General features: G+C 38.9%; 1 protein-coding gene across 2 annotated transcripts in view; it reads right to left on the reverse strand.

Annotated features, from left to right (window-relative positions):
- CTNNA2 (catenin alpha 2) overlaps positions 1-26,339 on the reverse strand; it is a 1,196,494-nt gene extending 1,170,155 nt beyond the window's left edge. For both annotated transcript variants that reach the window (XM_060027447.1, XM_060027448.1), the window contains exon 1: positions 26,203-26,339. The gene's annotated coding sequence lies outside the window, so the exon portion shown is untranslated. The remainder of the gene's footprint in view (positions 1-26,202) is intronic.
- Between the last annotated feature and the right edge of the window lie 1,395 nt (positions 26,340-27,734).

Raw genomic sequence — 27,734 nt, forward strand, 5'->3', positions numbered from 1 at the left:
ATAAGACCTCACCTGACTTACTACAACAGCCTCCTAATTGATTTCTCTGCCATCACCTTTCCCAATTATGATTCTCTCTTTGCACAGTCATCATGTCATGCTTCAGACATCAGAACATATTAATTAGACAGCTTCCCCTTGTGGAAAAGTGAAGCCCAAATCCCTCAGCCGAGGGTGGGAGGGAGGGCGACGCAAGAGGGAAGAGATATGGGCACATATGTATATGTATAACTGATTCACTTTGTTATAAAGCAGAAACTAACACACCATTGTAGAGCAATTATACTCCAATAAAGATGTAAAAAAAAAAAAAAGTCAATAATCAAAAAAGTGAAAAAAACAAAAAACAAAAAACCTCTACATCTGCTCCCAACCGTTTCCCTACCAAACTCTGACCCCATGGAGCCTAAGTTATCAAGTACACAAGCCTCTTCACCTCTCCACAACATTCCCTGAGCTCCTGTTTTGTTCATACTCTCCATTTGTTCCCGAATGCCACCATTGCCAACCCTACCCCCTATTTCTACTCTCAAAATCTTCTCAATATTAAGGCCATATTCCGTATTTTTCCCAATCACTCCATTCAACGTGTCCTGCCATCCACTGTGCTTGCACAGTATTTTGGATCACTATGTCAAGCCAGCAGCTGCTCAAGAATTCTAAGGGTCACTAAATATCATGGCTGGAATAATAAGGACTGGCCTGCTCAAGTTCTGAGAGAAAAAAAGGGGGGGATTAGGAAGAAATGTAATATTTTTAGATTATAAAAGTACAGTAAGTATAAGGTTCTTAAAGATACTTCCTTCTGATACTTTGCGGTTAAAAGTACAAACAAGGTACTTCCCTGGAGGTCCAGTGGTTGACTCCACACTTCCACTGCAGGGGGCGCGAGTTCGATCTCTGGTCGGGAACTAAGATCCGGCGTGCTGCGCAGCACAGCCAAAAAATAGAAAAAAAAAAAAAAATAATACACACAAGATTTTTGTTGTTTTTTTTTTTCCAAATAATCTTTGTTATGTAACTACTGCTGCAGCGTCATCCTTCTATAAGCTGACAGCGCCACAGCTTTTAGGTTATGGAGAAAACACCATAGTTGCCCTGCCAGGAAGCCAGTTGGATTTTACTCAAGTTGGGTTTTCCTAAGGTCAGATATGTGATTCCTCTCACTATTGGAAAATACAGAAAAAAATTCCAAACATAGACACTGGAACCATAAGAACAGAAGGATAAAAGGATTAAATGTGATGCAACAACATAAGAAATAGCATGAAGTGACAGGAAGGCAAGAACAGAGCATGGGCAGGGCATTCTGAGAGATGAGATGACAAAATCCCAGAAGAGCAGAAATCTGGGGGAAAGCACTGGGAAATAAAGTAGGATTATTAGTACTGGGTTCTAATTTCTAGAAATAGTGGTCATTTCATGGCAAGGCAGACTGGTGGATCGAGCAGGTCAAATCACTCAGGGAGTTATTTTCTCAATTCGCTAAGAGAACCACTTTCAGTGGTGTTTTCTGAGCCCACTACAGACACATAAAAAGGGCAGAGACACTGCAGGAAAGAATGGTCAATTCAGTCAACAATGACAAAGTGAGATGAACAACATTAGAACCCCAGGTAAAGAACAAAAGGCAAATATGAAGACCAAGAGATACAGGTGAACTTCCACTAAAATCCATGGGGCCAATGTAGTAGGAGAGGATGAGCTGAAAGCAAATGTGTGCACACACTGCCTCCCCCCGCCGCGCACACACCCCTTCCCTATAGATACTTATATATATATTAATTTAATCACTCAGAAAACCTTGCTATAATTTTTGTCCATATTGAACAATTTTATTATTCAAAAAATATTTGTCACAATTTTGGAATCTTAAAATGGTAGTGTAGTATCAGGGACAGCTGAATCTATTTGGATCTTACCATTTCAGCTGAGGCTGTATTATCAGCTAGGACAGCCTATTAAGGAATTAGATTGAGTGAATCTGCCCACACTTTTCCTAGCAATCTGGATAGTGACAAACCATACTGTTTGCATCTTAATAGGGATGAATATATAATCAAAATCAACAGAACAGTGACCATGCTATCGCCTGATTAATTCCACCACTCAGCTCTTGACAAACTACAAAACAACCTAGCTACTCAGGAAAGTGAGGCTAGCGATGTGAATTCAGATACAGTTTTCTATTGTGTCTGACTGTTTTGATGAAAGCCTTAACTTTTGGTTTCAAGGTTCATAGGATTCGCTGGTAAAATAACCACTCTATACTCAGTTAAACGAGAATTTAGAGAGAGTGTATTGAATTAACAAAGATTACAGCATACTAAGAACAGTATAACTAAGAAAGAATAGTAAAGACAGAGGTTTATACATCACTGAATTGGGGAAGCACCTACATCCAGATACAGGTAGCGCTGGGAAGTCACTTGAACAGCAATCTGGAGTCCCACTTGGGAAGGTCCCGGGCAGTGTATCCACCCCGCAGGTGAGACTTCAGTTTGCCACTTGAAGAGCCCAGCTTTTAGCACCAGGCGGCAGGCTGATAACAATCAGACCGCAAGTTTTTGGCTCTGGTTGTTGTCATACATGCCTTGGTCTTAACTTGTAAGTTTTGGAATGTTCTTGATCCCCAGGGGCTGGCCCCACACTCAATGTGCAAGAAGTCCCATGACTTACTCTCTGTCTTATCTAGTGGTTTACGACCGGTGCTGGTGCCACCCCTGCTGGCCTGGGTATAGCTCAGCAGTTTGGCATGTAGTCAGCTTTAGCGTCATTGTCAGGTCAGAGAGAGGCCTGGTGCTGCCTCTGAAGCCTGAACAAGACTACTTTAGTAGCTTCCCCAACACTGACTTTTTGGCAACCTCTCTTCCCATTTCAGCAGACACTGCTCAGTGCCCTACGACCCTGGGCCAGTCATTGCAGGTTTGGCCTCTCTGAAAATTATTTATCCAAGTGGCCTCTCCTCAAGAAGCTTGGGTACCATCTACTGAACATGATAAATGCCTAAATCAGGAGAGAAATTGAGAACTAGTCACTTATGTGTCTTTTGAGACATTCCAATAACATTAGTGATATTTTCTGGCATGGCAGCTCTAATCATGGTAATTGGGTGGGATTTTTCTCAACTCTTCAACAGAGCTGACGACGTGCAGTCATACAGAAGCCTGGGAGAAAAAGAAAGTAAGAATCTTAACCTATCATCACTATCTTTAATTCCTTCTGGAAATACCCATTCAGCACCTTGTTTTGCTCTCTCTTCATATTTGATCAATCTCTTGAAACTCAAACTCCGCTAGCATTTATATCTGATGTTACTGTTTAGTTTAAAAAAGATTGTTTACTTAAAGTAAGATTGTATCATTATACAGTAAGAATAAATGACTTAGAAAGGTGGCACAACTGCAAAATGCCTACCTTTATGTTCTATTTATCACAACTTTTTCCTGATTATAAATTTTCTTTTTTCCTGATTATAAAAGCAAAACATGTTCACTGGAATAAAAGCTTATCCATTTTTTTTCTGCAAAGGGCTTTTTACTTACTGATCTGTAAGAGATCATTAACTACGAAATAGACTAAGACATACATAATATATTTCAAAATTGTTTTTATGTGTATAGTTTACTATGTTATTTTGTCTTTTTTTTACTATTTAAAAATGTATGTCGGGCTTCCCTGGTGGCGCAGTGGTTGAGAGTCTGCCTGCCGATGCAGGGGACACGGGTTTGTGCCCCGGTCCGGGAAGATCCCACATGCCGCAGAGCGGCTGGGCCCGTGAGCCATGGCTGCTGAGCCTGCGTGTCCGGAGCCTGTGCTCCACAACGGGAGAGGCCACAACAGTGAGAGACCCTCGTACCGCAAAAAAAAAAAAAAAAGTATGTCATATTTAATCTATCAGTTGTTTACTTTTAAATTCCTTTAAATTCCTTCCTTTTTTATGCTTAGAAAGGCCTTCCCTACCTGCTATCAAATAAACAGTAATATATATTTCTTTCTAGGTTATTTTTGCAAGAATTTTTCACAAATTAGCTTTTCAAATAATTTTTACCAATTGGCCATAAAGAGATAACACAGAAAAATCCAGAAATGGAAAAAAAATTCCTCTAAAACTTGAAATGTTTTAAAGAGGAGCCTGTAATGACACAAATGGAAAGCTACTTAAAATATAATTGAGAAGTTATCACAAAGTCATGAACAATGTTATATTTGAGAAATTGGAGAAAACAAGAACAATATCAAAAATGCAATGAGTGGCTCAGGAGAAAAAGCGCTATAGGTACTAGAACAAATACATCTGTGTCTAGATGGTCATGGGTTAAGAGCAGCAAAAGTTTTTGTAAATCATTTTTATAATAAACTAATTTTCATCTATATCAGCTTGCAGAATAAAAATGCCTGTTCACAAGTTTCCATTTCATGTCAATTAAGTTGAATAGAATATATGTTGCTAGCATGACAGTAGAAGGCCTGGGTATAATCAATCACCGCAGGAAGCTATATAAACAGATCCAACAGTTACAGCAAACAATATGGCCATAATCACTAGAGCCTTCAACTCCTATCTGTAGTCTTAGGATTTGTACGCTGATTTTTTAATAGAAAGCTATGCACACAAAGGTGTTCACTTCTAAATTGTTTGTAAATGAGAATCAGAAATAATCTAAATATTTTTAAATGCAATGAAATATATAGCCATTAATTGATAATTATAAAATGTATATAACGATAGGAGAGTAGTTATAAATTTTAGAAATAACCATATGCATGGTATGGTTACAATAAAATGCTGAAAATGAACATGAACAATCCTGAAAGGCAACACAGAAATGGGAACAACATATGCCACAATGGTGACACAAGGGTTACAATTTCTCCTTTTAGAAAAAGTTCCTTGGCTACAATATTATTTGTGCAACAAAAATAATTAATAGAAAGCTTTATAAATGCCTCAGATCAGTTATTTCCTCTGGTGTATTTTGCAGGATGCCAGTTTTTCCAGCAGGATTGGGCACAAGAGGGTAGACTGTTTTGTTTTTGTTTTATGTTTTATTTGCCAAATGATTATAGGTATCTGGATGTCTAATATTTAAATGTAGTTCAATTGCATTTTGTTGTTTGCTTTGGGGCTGTTTATTTGCCTGTTTACTGACAGAAACTCTCAAACACTATTAAAAAACAAAAACCAGGGCTTCCCTGGTGGCGCAGTGATTGAGAGTCCGCCTGCCGATGCAGGGGACACGGGTTCATGCCTCCGTCCGGGAGGATCCCACGTGCTGCGGAGCGGCTGGGCCCGTGAGCCATGGCCGCTGAGCCTGCGCATCTGGAGCCTGTGCTCCACAACGGAAGAGGCCACAACAGTGAGAGGCCCGCATACCGAAAAAAAAAAAAAAAAAAAAACAGCAAACAAAAAACATCATTTCCCAAGTTTAGTTGTCTGCAGAACTTGCTTTGAATGAAGCATTGGTCAGGACTAGTCTCCCACAGAAGACATAGTCTCTGTGCTGCTCTATATACTCCCAAATCATTACAAACATAAGGCATTATTAAGATCCTAATCAGTTTAGGGGTTACTTCTGTCACTCATAATCTATAGCATAATTACCAAATTATGTATTCTTTAATAAACTCTGGTTCATAAAATGCAAACGTTATGATCTTAGATAATTATGCAAGACTATGCAACAGAATAACACATGGGAACTCACTGAGTTTTTTCTAATTCTCAAAGAATAACTGTCAACTTTTAGATACTGTAACGTTGATATTTCCAAATACCCTCAAATTTATACAAACTTCCATTCACTTCATGTCTTAGAAGGGTGAACATACTTAAATTCAATAAGTTTCTAAACTACTCTCATACTTACTGAACATATATTAAATTAGGGACACAGACTGAAAGGGATACTTAGATAAATATAACTTATCCCCGCTTTAAAGACATTCACAGTCAACTGTGTAGGCTGTGTAGTGGGATATGTAGCCGGGGCAACAAATACAGCAATAAATCTAAGACAAGGTATAACATAGGTAGGGTACCAAAAATGGATCTAGATGTTAGGAGAGTAAGATGGAATCATTTTAAGGGCTCAGATACAGGGTCATCAAGAAGGGAGGATGTATACTAGGTGGACTTAAAGAACATGTAGAGTGTCTCCTGGTAGACAGCAAAAATGAGTCTCAGGTACCCGTGAAGGAGAAAAGAGGTATAATGGGAGAGCAATGTTGCATACATGCCAGCACACAGGGTTCACATAGAGGAGCATGCGAATATATTTTTGGAATAAGAGATTGACTTTAGAACATGGGACCTCTGAGTGGCAGGCTAAGGTACTTAGATTTAATTTGGTAGCCACAGAAGTGCACCAAATGTTTTTCAGTATGGAAAATTAGGACTATGAAAAACTAATCTGGTGCAGGTGTGTGTCAAGATTAGGAGATGTAACACTGGAGAACTGACACTCAGGAAAAGAGAGAGGGAGAGACGGGGAGGGAGGGAGAGAGAGGAGTTAAATTATGTGACAGGAGGACAGTATAGAATTAAGTAGCTGCCTGGAGGTTTTTGGATGGTTCAAAAATCTATCATCAGAAACCAGCAAGAGAAAGGAGTTTAGAAAGTTCACATGTCAAGAATAATCAATGATGGTGAAAAGAAATCAATTATTTCACCAGAGGAATGTGGTCAGAAATTTTAAAAGGATTGAAGCACATTCAATGAATCCATCTAAAATCATCTTTAAATTTAATTCTATCACAGTAGTACTTTTGCAAAATAATACAATCATAATATACATTTGGGACAAAGGCTAGCAGGAAGTAAGACAAGAGAGCATTCTCTCTCATCTGCCAAAATCACTCGGTCAGAAAACTCCAAAAAGCTTATTTAAGCATCTCTGAAGTCACTCCCTAATCCCTAGGGCAGAATTACTCCCTAGGGATTTGGGTCCACCTCTATAATTTTATTTCCTGAGACAAAGTAGGTTGAGAGGGCAACATCTGTTGATCCATTAACCCTGTCCATTTCAAGAGAAGTGGAGCAGATATTGGTTACTTCAGCATCCTCAAGCACACTATGACATGGTGGGAGAATTCTTGAGACTGGAGAAATCATTTACCAAATCCAGTGCATGTGACACATTTTAGGAAAGTCCTTTAGGTCTTTTCAATATCATTACTCATTTGGTGGGTTAATATTTAAAATATTTATTAATATTATTTTAGCAACTCAAATATCATTTTTAGAAATGCAGTAATGCCTCCTGCATGCATACTTCTGTGTCAATACCTACACACCTTGCCTGTCGAGGACCCTAGGCTACTATTCTTGGACACCCTGTTATCTATTATTGCAGGCATAAGGCAAACGTGCAAGGAGACAGTTTCCGTTGTCATGGAAATATCATTTAATATCCTAATTAGTAGGTATATAAATGCAAGACCATAACATTTGCTTACTTTCCAAGTTTGGCAACCGAGTCTATTCTTCATGTCTGAAGACAAATTCCTAATGTCTTCAACACTTTTTTTTACAGTAAGAATTAAGAACTTAACCTGTCTGGCATTTTAATATTTACAAATTGATCTGTTGTACACAAGAGAAATGAGAGAATAGAAACAAAATGCATATGTAAGTCATTAATTCTTCTCCTTGAACTATATGAAAATACCTGTTTACTAACAAATAAAAACAAGTCGTGGCATTAACTTTAAAAAAGGGATTTCTTTAAATCATAACTTCCCTTATAGTTAAGATTTACAAAAGGTAATGATAATTACAAAACTGGACTTCAGCAATTTATCCGCCATCCAAAGCAAGGCATAACTGGCATCTTCTTTCCACCCCTCCACCGATTTTTGTCTAATTTGGGCTTTGCAATCAGGTAGAAATAAGAGAAATTGCGGAGATGAAGCACAAAATTTTAACAAGTGGTAGCATTCTAAAACTCACTGCTTTCTACCTACTACCTAATTTGCCAGTGAACTCCCTACGCCCAGGCTCAAGCTGCTCCATTGAAAATGAAGCAAACTAAACTAAACCTTCCCTTTCTACTACCCCTTCCCTTGCCTTTCAGCATCTAACTCTGCCAGACAACTTTGGAAACACACAATTTTCAGTTTCCTTCTTTTTAGTCACTCCTATTTCAGATTTCTGAGCTGACCATTTTCCTGAAACTACTTTGGCGAAGAGCATCATGATATCAGCTTCTTAATGAACAAACAGAGTGGCCTCTCTTTAGTCTTGACCCTCCCTGGACAGCATCTGGTGATCGCCTTTCGCCCCTGGAAACAATGCATACTTGGGATCTCTTTCTTCTCATCCGAGAAAAAGTTGAGGAAAACCAATTAATGGTGAGCTCACCTCCACCCACTCCCACAATAAAATCACGATCCCTCTGCCTGTGCACGGAACAATGGTGTGAAAACAATTTGGCAGGGGCCAGATATATGGAGACATGTTTCATCTTTACTGATAAACTATTTCTGCTAATTATAGGGGCACTATTAGAAAAACACCTTTATTTTTGCTGGAGACACAGGCACACTGTTAACAAGAGATACAGCTTTTCCCTCCTACTGAAAGCATATTTTGCACCAACCACACATAAGAGTGACAGTTAAAACCTTACCCGTGCCAATAATCAATTAGTGAGTGTAGTAGTAAAGAATGTAACTAGAAGGAAAATTCTGCCAGCTTAAATATCAGAAATCAGGATGAGGAGAAACCAAATCTAACACCACAGGCAGCCTTCTAAGCAGACCATGTGTTGGGTCATGGTCATCATTTGGCTGCTGATCTAGCCACGTCTCACTGCCTCTTCTCATCATCAGCTGAGCTCCGGGGGCCCCTAAGACCAGGCTTCATGACTTCTGAAATCCTAAAGCTCTGGCCACAGAAGAGCCTCCCAGCTGACTGTGCCATCTCTTACCCTCCTTCCTCCCACTGGCTCTCAAAACCCAGAGACCTCATGGGTGGAAGCAATGAACAAATGCAAGATTTTATTTTACAATCTGCCTTTCTTTGCCTCTATGTTCTGGGTAAAATTCTAAACCAAGTGTTCGAAGTGAAAGTAACAGTTCTCTCTCTGCCATGTTTTGTTTTGTTTTGTTTTCACTTTGCTGATTTCCTTGGCTTCAATGGTAAATACCCTGATATATTTTCTCACTTTCTCATTAAATGTTTTTCATTCTTTGTTTTTCTCTTAAGTGATTGGTGTTCTTGGGAAATCAGGATCCCATATTTCTTATAGCACTTCAGACAACCTCTGGGACACTTCATCTACTTCCATGGTTTTAACTGCCACCTTCATCTTTGCTCCAAAGTTTCTAATTTGAATACAAACAACTCAGAGGTCCACACCTCATTCATAAATGTCAACTGAAAACTTGTGTCTTTTAAGCTCTTCAAATTTAACATCACCCAAACCAAACATCAGCTTACTCTCAAACTATCTTTTACACCAGGAGGACAAATGATAAAAATCAGAGTTACCCTTGTCTTTGCCTTTGTCCTCTGTCTCTCACATCTAGATGGTTCCCAAGTCCTCTGAGTCCTTTGTAATCAGTGCTATTTCCTCCATCCTTCCTGCCACTTCATACACCTGCCCTCCTCTAAGCACCATGGCAACTGTATTATTTGTTGGTCCCTAAATTTATAATCCTACTTTCATTCTTTCTCCTTAGGCTGGAATGCTATTTCCTGATTTTTCTTTATGAGAAATTTCTACGTTTTTCAAGTTCGCATTCAAATGTGAATCTTCTAGACCTTTTTCTACTTTTGTTTGACCTTAAATACCCCTTCATTATTGCTATCTAGAACTCTTGTCTATACCTCTACTCTCTATCATATTCTTTAGTTATTTGTTTAAGGTCTGCCTTTCCTACTACACCATCAGATGTCCTAAGAGTAGAAACCATGTCTCACGCATCTTGGTATTCTAAATAGGGTATCTTATCTAAGAAAGACAAGTTAAAAATTTTTTCAGCTAGATGTGAGTACAATAGTTAAATATCATTTTCAAAGTAAAATATTCCTTTTCATGATAACAGGAACACAATAAAAGTCTACTCTATAATGTGTATTAGCTTTCAGTTCATCTCTTGTGAAAAATATATGATTTAAAATTATGACGAGTAATTTCTACTTTCCAAATGGACAAAAAGAAAACCACAAATAATTCTTTGGCTCGCTAGCCTTATGTTTTTTTTATTGAGATATAATTCACATGCCATAATGTTGGTCATTTTAAAGTGTACAATTCAGTGATTATTTTTTTACTATATGCGCAACCCGTAGGTGTGACCATCACCACTACCTAATTCCAGAACTTTCATCACCCCAAAAAGAAAACTCATACCCGTTAGTATGCACTCACCACTCCTCCTTTCCCCAACCCTGGAAAGCACTATCCTATTTTCTGTTCATATAGATTTGTCTATTCTGGATATTTTATTTAAATGGAATCATACAATATGTGATGTTTCGTGCCTGGCTTCTTTCATTTAACATAATGGTTTCAAGGTTATTCATGTTTTCACATGTATTAGTACTTATTCCTATTTATGACTGAATATTACCCCAATGTATGGATATACCACATTGTTTGTCCATTCTTCAACTGAGGGCCATCACTTTGTCCCACTTTTTGGCTATAACAAATAACACTGCCATGAATCTTGGTGTACAGGGCTTTGTGGATTGATGTTTTCATTTCTCTTGGGTATATTCCTAGGAGTAGAATTGTTGGGTCATAGGCAACTCTGTTTTTGAGTAAGTACCAAACTGTTTCCCAAGGAGGCTGTGCCATGTTACAGTTCCACCAGCAATCTATGAGGATTCCAATTTATCCACTTCCTTACCAACATTTGATAGGTCCCTCTTTTTTATTAGAACCAGCTTAGTGGGTATTTATAGCTATCTCATTGTGTTTTAGATTTGCATTTACCTAATAATTAATGATGCTGAGCATCTTTTCATGTGCTTATTTGCCATTTGTGTTTTGGAGAAATATCTATTCGAATATTTCTCCCAAGAAAAACTAGGAATTTGTCTTTTTATTATTAAATTGTAATAATTCTTTATATATTTTAGATACTACACTCTCATCATATATATGATTGTAAACATTTTCTCCCATTCTGTGGGCTGTCTTTTTACTTTCTTGAAGGTGCCTTTTCATACACAAAAGTTTTTAATTTTGATGAAGTCCAATTTATCTGTTTTTTCTCTTTTGTGTCATATCTAAGAATCCATTGCTTGATCCAAGGTCATCAAGATTTACACCAACTTTTCTTCTGAGAGTTTTTTAAGTAGCTCTTACATTTAGGTCTATGATGCATTTTAAGTTACTTTTTCTATATGAGGTGAGATTGGGTCCCAATTCATCCTTTTGCTTGTAAATATTCAGTTGTCACAGAACCATTTGTTGAAAAGACTACTTTTCTTCCAATTGCACTGTCTTGTCACCCTTGCCGAAAAATAAGTTGGCTATAAAAGTATGGGTTTTTTATAGCTGCTCAATTCTACTCCATGGATCTACATGTCTATACTTACACCAGCACCACTCAGTCTTGATTATTGTATAATAGTTTTATAGTAAGTTTTGAAATTGAGAAGTGTGAATCCTCAAATTTTTTTTTAAAGTCTTTATTGAATTTGTTACAATCTTTGCTTCTGTTTTTATGTTTCCGTTTATTGGCTGTGAGGCATGTGGGATCTTAACTCCCCGACCAGGGATCGAACCCACACCCCCTGCATTGGAAGGCGAAGTCTTAACCACTGGACCACCAGGGAAGTACCCTGAATCCTCAAATTTTGTTCTTCTTTTCTTTGTCCTTAATATCATTATTTTTTACATCTTTATTGGAGTATAATTGCTTTACAATGGTGTGTTAGTTTCTGCTTTATAACAAAGTGAATCAGTTATACATATACATATCTTCCCATATCTCTTCCCTCTTGCGTCTCCCTCCCTCCCACCCTCCCTATACCACCCCTCCAGGCGGTCACAAAGCACTGAGCTGATCTCCCTGTGCTATGCGGCTGCTTCCCACTAGCTATCTATTTTACACCTTGTATTGTATATATGTCCATGTCACTCTCTCACTTTGTCACAGCTTACCCTTCCCCCTCCCCATATCCTCAAGTCCATTCTCTAGTAGGTCTGTGTCTTTACTCCTGTCTTACCGCTAGGTTCTTCATGACATTTTTTTTTCCTTAAATACCATATATATGTATTAGCATACGGTATTTGTCTTTCTCTTTCTGACTTACTTCACTCTGTATGACAGACTTGTTCTTCTTTTTAAAAACCATTTTTGGCTATTCCTGTTTCATATGAATTTTAGGACTGTTTGTCAATTTCAAAAAAAAAGGCAGCTGGGATTTTGATAGCAATAGCATTGACTCTGTATATTAATTGGGGAAATACTACCACCTTAACAATATTAAGTCTTTCCATCTGTGAACATGGATGTCTCCATTTATCTAGGTCTCCTTCAATTTCTTTCAATATTGGGGGGGAATTTTCAGCATACAAGTGTTTGATATTTTTATAGTACTAGATATTTGCAGTTTCTTGAATGAAAGGCAAAATAGTAACAGTTCAAGTTGTTTCATAATTATAATAAGAATAGAAATGAAATCTGTTCAAAGTTAACACTGTAATAAAACTTTTAATGATATCACATATTTATAATTTTGATATGAAATATTTTAAATACTCAAAAAGAAGTATTTTTGTATATTAACTTGTTTTTGTTAAGAACAATTCTGTAACTGTAAGTTAGGACAAGCAAAAATAAAATGTAATATATCTCGATTTAAGAGATCAGCTATTCATAACAGCAATGGCAACAAAATTCTTTCCACAGGCAGCCAGGCATCAAGAAAATTTCCTCAGATAAACAGATCTATCTCAGATTATTCAAGCAAGCTGGAGCAGAAAACAGGTATATGCTGCTCATTGATATCTTTACTCAAACTTATGATATCAATCACATTGTAACTTACACTTATTTGTATAATTCTTTAGGAAAAACAGAACTATTATAAAGTTAACCACATTTCAGAGAACTAGATTTAGTGATTCAGCATTAACACAAATATCTTACAATTCTATGAATCATTACTTGCCACTTGCTACTAATTTCACATCCATATTCAATATTCTACAGAGAAAAATCACATTTTTCAATATTAAATTTATATCATCTATTTACAGTATCTTAGTGTGGATCATAGGATTTTAAGGTGATGGGTTTATTAAGGATAAATCAATACTGATATGTATGCATAAGGCCTAGACCAGATGAATAATTACAATGCAAGGCAATTTGCCCATATTCTCAATTTGCAGAATCAGTGAAGCGTTTCCATTCAAAATAATAAATTTTCATGGTAAAAGAAGATCATGAAAATAAAACCAAAGTTAAGCTTCCCCTCAGGTTTGAAAAAAGAAGATCTAGTGCCAAAGAATTAAATTCTAGGCAGGAACTGGAGACTTCCAAAGCTTCTTAGTAGTGCTGAACTGGCCACTGTCTTAGTGTTTATGCATTTCTAAAAAAACAGTGCTGCCTGTAGGATGGAGATGGTATGTAACACAACAGCTTCAATAGGAAAGTGATGACAAAATAATATTTAAGGTACCAAATAGCCAAATAATAAAGTCATTTAGATAACTTTTTAGAGTTTATTGATATCATGAGCATTATCATAAGCATGTTATCACTGTCATCAGAACACTGCTCAGTCAACTCAGTCCAAGATCTAGAGAAGACAAAGCCCATGTCTTTGAAGGGTTACACACAAAAATGTTCATAAAGGCCTAGAAAAGCACTAAGTGAATATTTGGAAGTGAGTACATGAATCCGTGTATACACCACATGTAGAAAAAGGCTCAAAACATACTGATATTGGTATAAATATAATAATATACTTGGGTTACTATGGAAGAAACAAATATTGAGAATAATTTAAAAAACTAAAAGGTGTGTTTAGACTACCGTATAATGTATTTCACATATGAAAAATGACTCATTCATATGAAATCTAACAGAAGAAAAAATATTTTATTTAAAATTAGAAAAAAACTAAAAGAAAAAATGAGCATTATATTATTATTTTCATATACATATTATTTGAACCATGAATTGTTATCATACCATATAAAGAGGTCATACAAACTGGTAAGAAAAACACAAGATAAAGAACAAAATTTTTGAATAATGTATTTCAACAAGGTGACTGGGTTTAAACCCAAATATAAAAATCAAAAGGAATAATTTCTACATCAGCAATATCCTTTTAAGAAATGTAAAAGAAAAGTAAACCTTTTCCCAACAGCAATAGAAACTACAAACAAGATGGTAATAAACTCAAGGGACTTCCCTAGTGGTCCAGTGGTTAAGACTCCGTGCTCCCAATGCAGGGCGCACAGGTTCCATCCCTGGTCAGGGAACTAGATTCCACATGCCACAACTAAGAGCCTGCATGCTGCAACTAAAGATCCCGCATGCCGCAATGAAGATCTCGCGTGCTGCAACTAAGACCTGGCACAGCCAAATAAATAAATATTGTTTTTTAAAAAGATGGTAATAAACTCAAGATGAAATGAGAAAGACTTTTACTAGGAAGAAAATTCATAATACTGAAGGGCACAAAAAATGGCCTTAATAAATGGAGAGACAAGGCAACGGAAAGACTACAAGTTAGAAAGTTGTTATCCCTCCCTCAAATCATCTTAAATTAAATACCATACTCGTTAACATACCAAAGGTGTTATTAATGAATTTGATAACCTGGTTATCATATCCTTCTGAAGAAATGGTACAAAAATAGATAAGGAACTTTGGAAAAAGAAAAAGCATCACTTACTGGATATCACAGCATACTCTATAATAGTTAAAACAGTACAACCACAAATTTTTTATACCCAGAGAATAAGTCCTATAAATTAAAATAAGATAAATAATCCACTAGAACAACATGAGCAGAGATGTGAACACACTCATGACAGCAGAGGCAAAACTTGGCCATTAGACCAAAAAATGAAATGAAAAGATAATCAACCTTTCTAGAAATCATAGAAACAACCTCTATGACAAAGATATACCATTCTTACCTATTCAGTGGTAAACTTTTCCGAGTTTAAAATTATCATGTATTAGTAAAAGAGTAAGGACATATGCACGTTCATAGATGCTGATGGAATATGAATTAGTACTACCATTTTGAAGAGTAATTAGGCATCAACTACTAAAATCTAAGATGCACGTATCTCATGACCCAAAATTACAGTGATCAATCTACCTTTCAAAAAATATACTAATACATGTGGGCAAGAAACCAATGTAAGGATGTTCACCACAACATTGTTTGAAATAGTAAAATAGCAGGAACTAACTATATGTCTATGAAAAGATAAGGATTAAATAAAGCATGGTATAATCACACTATAAAATAGTAGGCAGCAGTGAAAATATAACGGTGATAACTCATGTTACCAGCTAAGCTGTATGTGAAATAAAAATGCAGTATACAATACCATGTTACCATTTAAGTAAATATTATATATATTTAAAATATTATATACATATATACACATTGACCATCTATATCTTTGAGGCACTCTCATGGTGCCCCCCTAAGTCAACCTCAGCCCATATTTGAAGGCAGATCAATGCAAACATTTCATCTCTGTAGACAGCCAAAAACTAGAAACTTAAATTCCAATCAATGTAACATTACACAGAAATTAACATAAAGCAAGTGTTTTTTTTATTATGTCAGTAAATGCTTAGATATGTTTAGTTTAAAAAAATAGGACATAAAATTATATCTCAGCTTTGCTTTAAAAAAACCTCTACGTGACAAATTCAGATATACTCAAAGGGGAAAAAAGCTCAAAATTCGCCAAACGTTCACTGGATAGATGGACTGCTGTAATTTTTATTTTCAAGTTTCTTTTTCTGGTTGCTTTCTAGATGTTCTACAATGGGCATGTATTGTTGAAGTGTCAAGGACAAAACATGTTCTTTCTGAAACAGTGTATCTTCTGTTATTGCATTCTTGAGATACCTTTATACAGAAAATGCCAAAATATTTCTCTACTCCCAGCCTATCACCTTCACTGCAGTCCCACTTTTCAGCTGCCTACTGAGCAGTTATCAGCATCCCAGCTTCAGTTATCCTGGATGTGACTGCACCTCTCCCACTGCTGTGCTCACTGATCCCATCTTCCTGCTGGCTCAGCCCTGTCCCAGTTCCCAGACCAAGGAAGGACTGAATTTACAAGTACTAATACAAGGTCAGCCCCTCCTCCATCTCTCTCCCATCCTTTGTGAGAAAATGTTTCCAATTTGGGGCTGCCTGGACTTTTGATCCATGCCCCTGAGAAGTCAGTACCACACTGTAATACGCTTTGTATCATACTCTGGTATTAAACCATTCAGGTACTTTGCACCTCTACTAGATTGTCAACTCACAGGGTCAAGTACTATATCTTACTCATATGGATCCAGGGCTGTGTCCCCCAAAACAGCAATTTGAATAATTTGTAAGAAAGTATCTGATGAATGACTGCAACATTTGTTTAACCAGAAAACCTGTCTGGGGCTTCCCTGGTGGCGCAATGGTTGAGAGTCCACCTGCCGATGCAGGGGACACGGGTTCGTGCCCCGGTCCGGGAAGATCCCACATGCCGCGGAGCAGCTGGGCCCGTGAGCTGTGGCCGCTGAGCCTGCGCGTCCGGAGCCTGTGCTCCCTCAACAGTGAGAGGCCCGCGTATCGCAAAAAAAAAAAAAAAACCTGTCTGATTTGTTCAAAGACAGAATGAGTTTGGAGACTTAATTCAATCAGCTAGTATTTATTAAGAAACTAATGGGGGCCCAGGATTATAACAGGGAAATATTAGAGAAAGCAAAGGTATGGCTCCTCTCCTTGACACAGAATCTAAAGTGGTTGACACCTTTAAAAAAAACAGAAAATAATTACTGTTTTAGCTTCTGCCTTAACAAGCAAAACATGAAAATCTTGTTGCCTGAGGTCCTGATTTCACAGATGGGCAAACTGCAATCGAGTTTGCCTGCCTGGATTCCAGACTACTGCCAGCACTGACTTTTGCCTCCTGTCCCAACTCCATGGGCCCCAGTACGCCTAGCTCTGCTTGTCACTATGTGTATGCTTGCCCACTTTGAATGATCCCCGTGGATCTAGACTCCCCCGCCCTCCCCCGGTTCGTGCTGTATGCTAGGATCTAAATGTTTCCCTTCCTCTTTTCCTAGGGTACCTCTGTCACCTGTTTCTGTATGCATTCCCACAATAACAAGCTGTGACTACAATCCTAGTTTTCTGCTTCAACCTCTTTCCCACAAGACTGACAACATCGTGGCAGGCCTCTAAAACCGTAACAAACACTGCTGCTCGCTGACCCAACAGTCATTCCCCTTTTTCTTAACTAAACTGCCATTTAGCTCAGCCATCCCCTTAGCCTCCTCCACACAGCCAGGAGCTTCAGGGAAAGCGGACCTCATCCCGGCCCCAGCAGGTGGATTCCTCATTAGTCTAAGTCTATCATGTATGGTATTCCTTTTCCCCTTACTGTTGACTGGATCGGGGATCCAGTGCTGGCCAGTGAGATCAGAGGTGAGGGAGAACTTGTGGCAAAAGTTTCCTCGTTTTTTTCTGGAAGAGATACCACTGCTGCACGATGATGTGCTCAGCACTGCAGCAGCCAGGACACCAATGCTGAGGATGAGGTCTAGACACAGAGGGATCAGAGAGAAGGGCAGAGGGGATACTGACCAAGGTCTCATACCTGGAGCCACCCATCCTCTGCATTTCTTGGCACTTTTACAAATCTTTTTGAATGCTTTCCCTTTCCTCTGCTGCCAGGTTACAGATAAGTAAAGGGCATATTTCTAAATAGAATACATCAGCAGCTTTTTTTTCTACTTCAAAAAAGTAACTTTAAGATGGGGATTTGTCGGGTATTTGGGGTTTTTTAGTTTCAAGCTATTATGAGAAAAGCTGCCATTAATTTTCATGTAAATGCCTTTGTGTGTGTTTTCATTTCACCTGGGAGTGGAATTTCGGGGTTATATGTTAAGAGTATTTTTAACATTAAGAGAAGAATGTTTCCCAAAGTGTTACATTCCCACCAGCAACGTATGAGGGCTTCACTTGCTTCACATCCTCTCCAAAACTTGATATTGTCAGTCTTGTTAAATTTAGCCATTCTAGTGTTTGTACAGTGGTAACATATTGTGGCTTTTAAATTTCATTATTTGGGTGACTGATAGACTTAATTACCTTTTCATGTGCTTACTGGTCACTGGTATCTCTTTTTTATGAAATATTTCTTCAGATATTCTGTTCATTTTTTTGGTTAGATTGTTTTATTGAGATGTAAGAGTTCTATATACAATTAGTCCATTTTCAGATATATAGAGATAGAAATAAAGATACATAGATCTAGCAAGTCTTGAGTCTTTTGAAGAACAAAAGCTTTTTTTTAAATTTTGATAAAGTCTAGTTTATCTTTTTCTTTTAACTTTATGATTAGTGCTTTTGGGGCCCTATCCAAGACATCTTTACCTTACCCCAATTCACAAAGAGTTTCTCCTATGATTTCTTGTAGACGTTTATATACTCTAAACCATAGACAAATCTCAAACACATTTATACTCAATGAAAGAAGGAGACAAAAATGGGTACATATTCTATGATTCAATCTCTATTCACTTTGGAACAGGAAAAACTAATCTATAGAGACAGAAAGCAGATCAAGTGGAAGGGCATTTTTTAGAGCAATGTAAATATTCTACATCTCGATTGCAGTGGTGGTTACATAGGTATATTTATCAACACACAACAGTATTTAAAATGGATGTACTTTATTATATGTAAAACATACCTCAACAAATTTGATCATAAAAAATTTTAATGGGAATTTGGAGCTGGATTGGTTGAAAGACAGGTGACCACACAGTCCTATGGGATAGGATTTAGGGAATAAGACTTTACTTGTGCTGGAGGCAAAAACATTAACCTTAGAGTATATGTAACTACTTAAATAAATATTACCTAATTCTAAACTCATTAATGCCATATAGCGTTTCAAAGACAGTGGCATTACTCCAACAAGCCACACATATACTGAACTAGTCCCTATCTAGAGGTAGCAACTGACTTGTATCTCCTGTCCAGGAAGGAATCTGAAAAAGGAAAGAGAGGGAAGGAGGGAGAGGTTAAGAAAGGGACAGATTTCTTAGTTCTTCCTTGGCCCAGAGACACTGTGAAGCTAAATCTGAAGTTTTCTTGGGAAAGGGAAAGCATATGACACTGAAGGTAAAGAGTTTTCTTGAGTAGCAACAGTTTATGTTTCAAAAAAAAAAGTGGGGGAGGGACAAAGAAATAAATCATTATGCCTTGTAAGAAATAAAGAAATAAGAAATAAGTAAGAAATAAAGAAATAAATCATTATGAAATAAATCATTTTGCCTTGAAGAAATAAGTCAGTAAGAAATAAATCATTATGCCTTGAAATTTTAAGGGAAATTCACATATGGAATTACAGAATTTTATAGCTAGAAGACACTATATCATCTGGTCTAAGTCACTTAAAATACATATTAAATAAATAAGCCTTGGAGGGTTTGAGGCTTGTTTAGTCATATAATTAGTTAGCTGGTTGAAAATCTGGAGGAAAAACCCAGGTGTCCTGATTCCTGATTCAGTTTTGCTATGAAATTATACTTTCTAGCCCAATGCTGTGCATGGAGCAGACATTTAAAAATGCCTGTTGAATGAATTCATGTTAGGTAATATGATTTTAAAAATACATAGAAAGCATAAGTAAACAGAGGGATAAATTTAGATGCAGACATTTTTTCCCAGTGAATTCTGTATATATTTCTTTATGACATTTCTGCATTTTAGAGGGAAAAAGCAAGAGCATCTTGTGAAATTACTCTGGCAGATATCAATGCCTGAAGAAAAATATTGAGCACAACTGGTAAACCCTCAAGAATTGTGGGACACCCTTTCTTAGAAATAGTTGAGGGCAATTAGCTTTTTCTGAGGTAGTTAAGGACACAGTAAGAAATCTACCTCCTCACTAAAAGATGCATCAACGATGTTTAACAACTGCCTCAGGCCCTACAAATTTAAGATAAAGTTGGAAGACGGGATTCTCACTAAACTGTTGTCTAACCACAGTTAAAATCAGATGGGAATGAGGACTTCCCTAGTGGTCCAGTGGTAGAGAATCCGCCTTCCAATGCAGGGGACGCAGGTTCCATCCCTGGTCAGGGAACTAAGATCCCACATGCCGCGGGGCAACTAAGCCCACGTGCCACAACTACTGAGCTCGCATGCCTCAACTAGAACCTGCGTGCGGCAAACTACAGAGCCCACGCACCCTGGAGCCTGCACACCACAACTACAGAAGAGAAAACCCACACCCCACAACTAGAGAGAAGCCCCCGGGCACCACAACGAAGAGCTCGCGCACCGCAACGAAAGATCCTGAATGCCTCAACGGAGATCCTGCATGCCACAACAAAAACATGACGCAGCCAAAAATAAATTAAATAAATAAATAAATAATAAATAAATCTTAAAAAAAAAAATCAGATGGGAACGAACCATACCCTTTATCCTAAAGCTCAAGGCACATAAGGTAGAAGCAAGATAGAAACAAAATGATACACGGAAAACACCAAGATTACTCTGCAATGTACCAGGGAAACTGCAGATTTGGAAACAACTTGCTGACAGCCCCTCCCACAGGCACACTGAGGTACTAAAATGACTGATCGGGAGCTTTGGATGTCACAGGCCGACCCCATGTTACATAAGAAAACCGGCTCCCTGGGTGAAGAGGCATAAAGGCCAGCTGAAACTGCTGGGCAGACAGCTACTGAAGCTTACATGAAATCTACACTTACTTTTCATCCCTCATTTCTGAGCCCTCTTACCTTCTTGCTCCCTACTTCCAAACTAAATACCCCACTCAAAAGCTGATGAAGAGACAGATCTGAGCTTTGCCTCCTGTCTCCTTGCTTGGCCACCCTACAATAAAGCCTTTTTTCTCTGTAAAAGACCAAGGCCTCAGCATTGGTCTTTCGGTTGCTCATTGGGCAATGAGCCCACTTGCTCTGGTACAGGAACATCAATCCTCTGGTCTTTTAGGGAGTGGTTGTGGTTTCTGAGTAGGCTGTGGGAGAACTGGCATGCCCCCATTAAGAGTTCATGACTTCAGCTGTGAAACATCAAGGCGCCATAAAAAAAAGATATTGGATTTACTGCAGGTACGTAATGAACAATATGAGCCCGATTTACACATATGAGCATATTAAAAGTGTCCTATTAATTGAACAGGCAGTTATAAATTTTTCAGCTCAATAGATGAAACAAAATTAATTAATTTTATCTCATCCTTACTCCACAGTTCCCTGTTCTCTATAAGTTAAGGTCACCACCTTAACTTAGAACACAGTTGCTTCTTTTTCACTCCCTTTAATGCACACTGTCTTCACATATGAAAGATAACAGTCTGAGTTGTATACACAGACATGGCCTTTAAATAAGAAGGAATAAAAGCCCTATAAAATTAAGCTTTATAAGGTCAGACTATCACTTTTTTATAATGTGTTACAAGTAATGATCTCAAAGAGTTGTAGAATGCGTATTTGTGGTTGAGTTAGAATTCATCTCCAAGATAAAAATTCACTTATGAGGAAAATTAAAACATCTCAAAGTAGTTTGTCAAAAATCACTGGTGCTTTAACATGAAACTGACTAGACATGATACATTTGAAAATGTTTTATTTAGATCCACTGCATCTTTAAAACATCAGAATATTAAGAAAACTTCCAAAATGGAAAATAAAGATGCTACAGTCTATGGTGTTAAACTTCTAGCTTTTGGAAGTACATTCACGTTTTTAGCTATATATCTTAACATAATATTCATGAGACTAATTTTGTATATATTAGAACTACAAAAAAATAATTATAAGAGTATTTTACTATTTTGGAGAAAGGAATGAAATTATATCTATCTATTAAAAATGAATTAAACATGAGCACTATAAACACTGAAACTTGTAACTTGCAGGTAAAATTTTCTGAAAATCCTTTTTTGATAAAATAATTCAAATCATTTATGCTTTTGGATACATGTTTCAGGGATATATATTTCAAAATAGTTAATAAATACCAGCCAAAAATAAAGGTATGTCAACAGACGTAGCCAATGAGCAATTGTCACCCCACACTGAGCAGCTTTTAACTTGCTCAGTGTACAATCCCAGACAGACCCTCTGCTGTCATCACACCCTAGCCTCCCAGTAAACACTTGAAAGGGCATAACCCATTTGGAATCATTAATAATCCTGAACACCAAAAAAAGGAAGAGAAAAAAAGGGCCTGTGGTAACAAGGAAAAGTCAACAACGAAGTAAAAATAAAGTTCCTGGAAATACAATTACCCTTACAATTACCAGCTTTATGTATGACAAAATAAAATAATCATAGTTACTATTCTCCAAGTATATATTCTGGAATATTCGTGGGTTAAGGCAAAACAAGAGAGACGTGATAATCATGATATTAAATCTTTATTGTCTAGAAAGCTCAACTTTCTCTCTGCCTTGAAGTTTAAGGAAAAGAGAAAGAATACTCTGGGTCCTCATTGTGACACAGACCTTGAATTCTGCGTCTTGGTGTGGGACTTTGCGTGAGACAAAGAACTAAAACAGGTCCTCTGGGTAGCTGCACATTCTGTGATAAAATGGATCCCACAATACAACAAGTTGTCTTGTCCCAAGTGATAGTGTAATTACTCTGACTATATATGTTTAATACCGTTTAATACACTCCCTAGTATTCAAGTAATTAGTCTTCCCAAACACACGGTGCTTCTCTCCTCTCTGCTTTTGTTCCAGCTGTGGTACCCACCCTGCATGAAATCCTTCCCAGGAATCTCTGTCCAAGCCCCAGTGCTACTCCTGAATATAATTTTTCCCTGGCTACATAAACAACCGTCCTCTTCAGAATCCCTCTAACTACTTGCTTCTCATTTCTTTCCAGTAAATAATCATATATTGTCTTGGATTGTTCTTAAGCCATTTCTCCTAGTTATAATAATGCTTAAGACACACTTTGTTTATTCCAAGTACTGTGTTTGACACATTTAATTAACCCTTAAAGCAATCCTAAGAATCGGGGTCTACCATAATTCCCATTTTGTAAATGAGGAGAAAGACTTAAACACTACGAAAGGGCTCAACACTCTACTACTTAAGTAGAGCATGCGCTAAAATTGAAAGCTCTCTCCAAAGATCTTGTTCTTTGCCACTGTGAAATATGACCTCACACAAATGCCTGTTCTCCTCAACTAGGCTGTAAGCTAAGGTTAAAGAGAGTGTCTTTTGGCATCTTTTGAATAGTGCATATACTTAGCTGAGGGTTGAGCAGGTTTTAAGAACTCTGAGAAAGGCACAGAGAATGTTCCAGAATATTTCCTACAGGGTCCACAAGATGTTGTATTGGGTCTTTTTCTGTACCACACATTCTTAACAGTCCAGTGAACCAAAGGCAGAAACCTCCCGAAATTAAATTCTTCAGAGGAAGTTGGTCTTTATCTGTAAACTGAATAATGATCAGAGTAGCAGGCTGCTTTTTGAAGATGCCAGTTCTTCTTCTGTTTCATATTTTATTCACTTTAACTCAACTCTCTCTCAAAATCTTGCTGTAAACAAATGTTTTCTATTTGTTAATAACCTTATAAATTTTGTTTTCACTAAGTAGATGAATGTTTACAAAGTAGACAAATAAACAGTATCTTTGTTTCCATAGTAAGCACAGTGTTAAAAACAAAGGCATACACCCACATCACTCTGTATAGCAAAACCGCAATCAAGAAAAAGCAGGGCTGACTGAGGGGCTGCCTCTTCCCCACACTCACAACCATGAAGCTCCACAAAGAAAGAACAGGAGAGATGCTGGAAGGGGAAAAGTCACGTGAAAGTACATTAGGATAAAACTAACTTATTGTATTCATATATAATTACTATTAAAGTCTTTCACTAGCTTCATGGCATTCCGGGGAAATGAACAACAACAACAAAACACTCCTACCTACAACTGTGTCTGCTATTAAGTAACGTAACCACTCAAATATGGACAGGGTTGATGGCAATTCTGCATTAGAATGTTGGTAACACTGACAATTCGACCAAGCCATATGGCTTCAGTCAGCCAAGCCATTTATGGAATTGCATTCCTATCAAGGGGAGTTGGGGCAGGGGGTAGATCCATCATTCCTAATATCACACACTTCCCCAAAACCGATGCAGATGATTAACTGTGTCAGCTTTTCATCAAATCAGCACTCAATCACTTTGGAAGGTAATTCACTTCATCTCAACTCCTACTTTACATTCCCATAAAATGTGAAAGTGCATATTGCACTACTGGCATATAATAACTTAAATGAAAAGAAAAAAAAAATCAGTAATTTGCTCCACAGCATAGTTTCTTACTGGCAGCTTCAATGAATCCACCATTAATTTCAGTCCCTCCCCAGATACTCATTAAGCATAAAACATAGCTATTTATAGATATTAAGAGGTTTTTATATTTTTTATTTTTTAAAGAGAGTATAGATAGAACAAAATACAGGCTTCTAAATATTCCATTTCTGAGTTATACTGTTTGTTGGACCTTTCTGAAATGATGAATACACTAAAAATTCTGAGACAGGGCTGTCCCGCCATGTATGAATAAACTTTTCAGCAACAATGCTTGCAAACAAGAACATTGCCAAATCACTACTAATATATGTAATAGAAGGCGTCGGAGTGTAAGCTAAAGAAAGCAAAGTAAAATATATCATTTGGTGAAAACAAGTGGTGCAAAACCAACTGAAATTTTAAATTGTTAATGATGGTCCCAGAGCTAATTTAACTTTTCCACTGGTGTAAACACAGACAAAATTACACAGTATGTTTCCAACATCTTCACAATTTTTGTAACGTAGATGAAAAAGGGTAAGGATATCTGCTAAAGGTATAATGCAGCTAATGCTATCAAAATGGTATATTTCTAAGCCTGTGGAGTATAACCTCATTGCTCCAAACTGTCCATTGTCCTCCTTTAGAAGTTAACTCATGATGTACTAAAGTGCATCTCTTCCACTCTTCTGCTCCCTGTTTTCCCAAATCAATCTACCCTAGTGTTTTGTATGCTGACCAAAACATTCCACAAATAATGCTGTGGTGCACACACATTAAAGTTTAGAGAGTTTCTGCCTCTGAAGTATAGATAGTGACAGAACCAAGGACACAAGGGTTCAATTCCAAGGCAAATATTAGGCGGGTGGTTTGAAAATATCAACCCAAAGAGGCCTAGGGGAAAAGGATACAAGCATCCACTGTCACCACCCTCCCGCTCCCCTCCCCTCCCCTCTTCCTCTCTTGTTCTCTTTCTCTCTCTTCTTCCCTCCTTGTGGCTTCTCACACAGAGACAATCAAAGCCGGGAAAGCTGGATTTTAAATTAGTGAGACACACACTGGGAATATGTAATTCCCAGAAGAAAAAATAAACTGCTACAGAGGGGAGTCGGGGGTTGTTGGCAACATGTCTAAGTGACAACCCTCCCCACCCCCACCCTAATACAGCAAAAATCCATAGATTCCTCCTCGACCGACCCTCTTCGCCTTCCAGTTCCCAGTACTCTATCCAACTTGACCCTTAACCCAAATAACATTGAAATCCACAGGGCATCCACTGTGCAAGAGTGTGTCTCTCAGTATATGTACCCAATTTTTTGGAAGCCCCTGAATCCGGACAGTTGTGCCAGGCAAGGGATCTCCCACCGTGGAAGGGGTGAAGAAAGGGGAAAAAAAGAGATGGGATCAAATGGAAAGGGAGGCAGAGCTGCGCTCTAGGGCGAGTGGCTGCAAGGAAGACAGGGAAGAATGAAAGGGTGGGAAGGAAGTGGGGCTGGGAGAGAGGAAGAAAGGGATGAAAGAAAGGCTGGAAGGGAGAAAGGAGGGGAGAGGAGAGAGGGATGTTGGGAAGGATGAGGGCGGGAGGGTTGGGGAGCTGGGAGGGAGGGGAGGATGGAGAGGATGGGAGGGAGATAGGGAGGGAGGGAGGCAGGCAAGGATGGAGAATGCTCTGCCCGGGACTCACCTCTGTGGGTCGGTGGGAGTTTCTCGCCCTCCTCCTCTTTCTCGCCCGTTCCCAGCAACTGGAGGGGTAATCACAGAAGGGACTGGAGAGGCGGCGGCGGGGAAGAGGGCAGCAGCTGCTGCAGCCGCCTCTGGCCGAGGTGCGCTGCCTCCTGCTCCGCCCGCCAGCCCGGGTCTCCGCCTCACTCGGGGCTGGAAGCGAAGCCGCTCCCCCCTCCCCCCGCCCGCCCCTCGTCCTGCCCAAGCGCGAGCGGCAGCGGCCCAGATCGCCGCTAGGGGAAGAGGCCAGTGCGCAGGCGCGGCCGCTTGCTCTCGCGCGCGCCCTCGCGGCTTCCCAGCTGCCGCGGCTCCGCGCTCCGCGGGGCTGGAGAAGGCACGGGGTGGGGGCCACCTGCGCGCGCGGCCTGGGGAGCGCCGGTGGGGCGGGGAGGAGCTGGGGAGGCGAGGCGGGCCGCGCCGCAGGTGGGGGGAGGGGACGGTGGCGAAGGGGCACTGCCGAAGGGCGCAGGTGCCGTGTCCATGACAACCGCGTTACCCCTGGGCGGGGGAAGCGGTGAGCCGCCCGAGGACCAGGGACAGACACCCAGTGCGGGAGAGGTCCTGGGGGAGAAGGGGACGAGGGTTGCAGAGCAGGATGAAAGGGAGAGCCCGAGAGGGCGCGTGGCAGGAGAAGGGCAGGGCCCCAGGGCAGCGAAGGTAGTGACTGACGCAGGAGGGAGGTTTGTTGGGATCTGGAGGACCGAGAGAAAGAGGATTGGACTTTAAAAGGGACTAGGAGAGGGTGGAAGTGTTAAAACAAATGGCACAATTGCTCATTTCACATGCCTTTATTGAGTGCTGTCTCTGTAGAGGGCATTGTGGTTCTTTTATCGATTCAAAGAATATTACTGAGCCCTTAATTTGTACTAGGCACTCTACTTAGGCATGTTGAGATGTCCAAAAATGTTCAGTATACGGTGTTTGTCCTCGCGGAGGTTATACTTTAAGGAACTTACACAGAGATTTCAGGGAGCAAGTGCTCTGCCTACCACCATCAACTGGGGGTTGATGGTGGTGGACTTAACTGTTACAGAAGTGCTAGAACCGAAAAAGGTGCACAGCTTTATCAAATACGAAAGGTAAGTTACACTTACCTTTGTTCTGCCACAGTGCCAAGTGACTTTTTAAATCGAGAGAAAAATAGAGACAAACAAACCTATGGCAGTTTGGTATGGCACAAGTGATGCTGCATTCACATGATGCAAACTGGCCTCGCCTACAAGCATCAGTGTGTTTGTTCATGCCAACAGTTGCACGGATTTATATCACATGGTGCACGCATTTTTTCCACTCCTTCTTCATTGGCAACATCAGCTATGTTACATCCCTCCTTCATTCCCAAGCTGGTATCTGCTGCAATTGTTTTAAGATTGTGTGAAACCCATGTGACTTATTCTTTCCAGTCAATGACTTTAGACCTCTATCTCTGTCCATTCCTCTATCTTTCCCACCCAATATCTTTTTGCCTTTCTTTTTTAGTGACACCACCACTGT

This window comes from Delphinus delphis, chromosome 12 (genome assembly GCF_949987515.2).
Source record: "Delphinus delphis chromosome 12, mDelDel1.2, whole genome shotgun sequence".
In the NCBI taxonomy this organism is placed as follows: domain Eukaryota; kingdom Metazoa; phylum Chordata; class Mammalia; order Artiodactyla; family Delphinidae; genus Delphinus; species Delphinus delphis.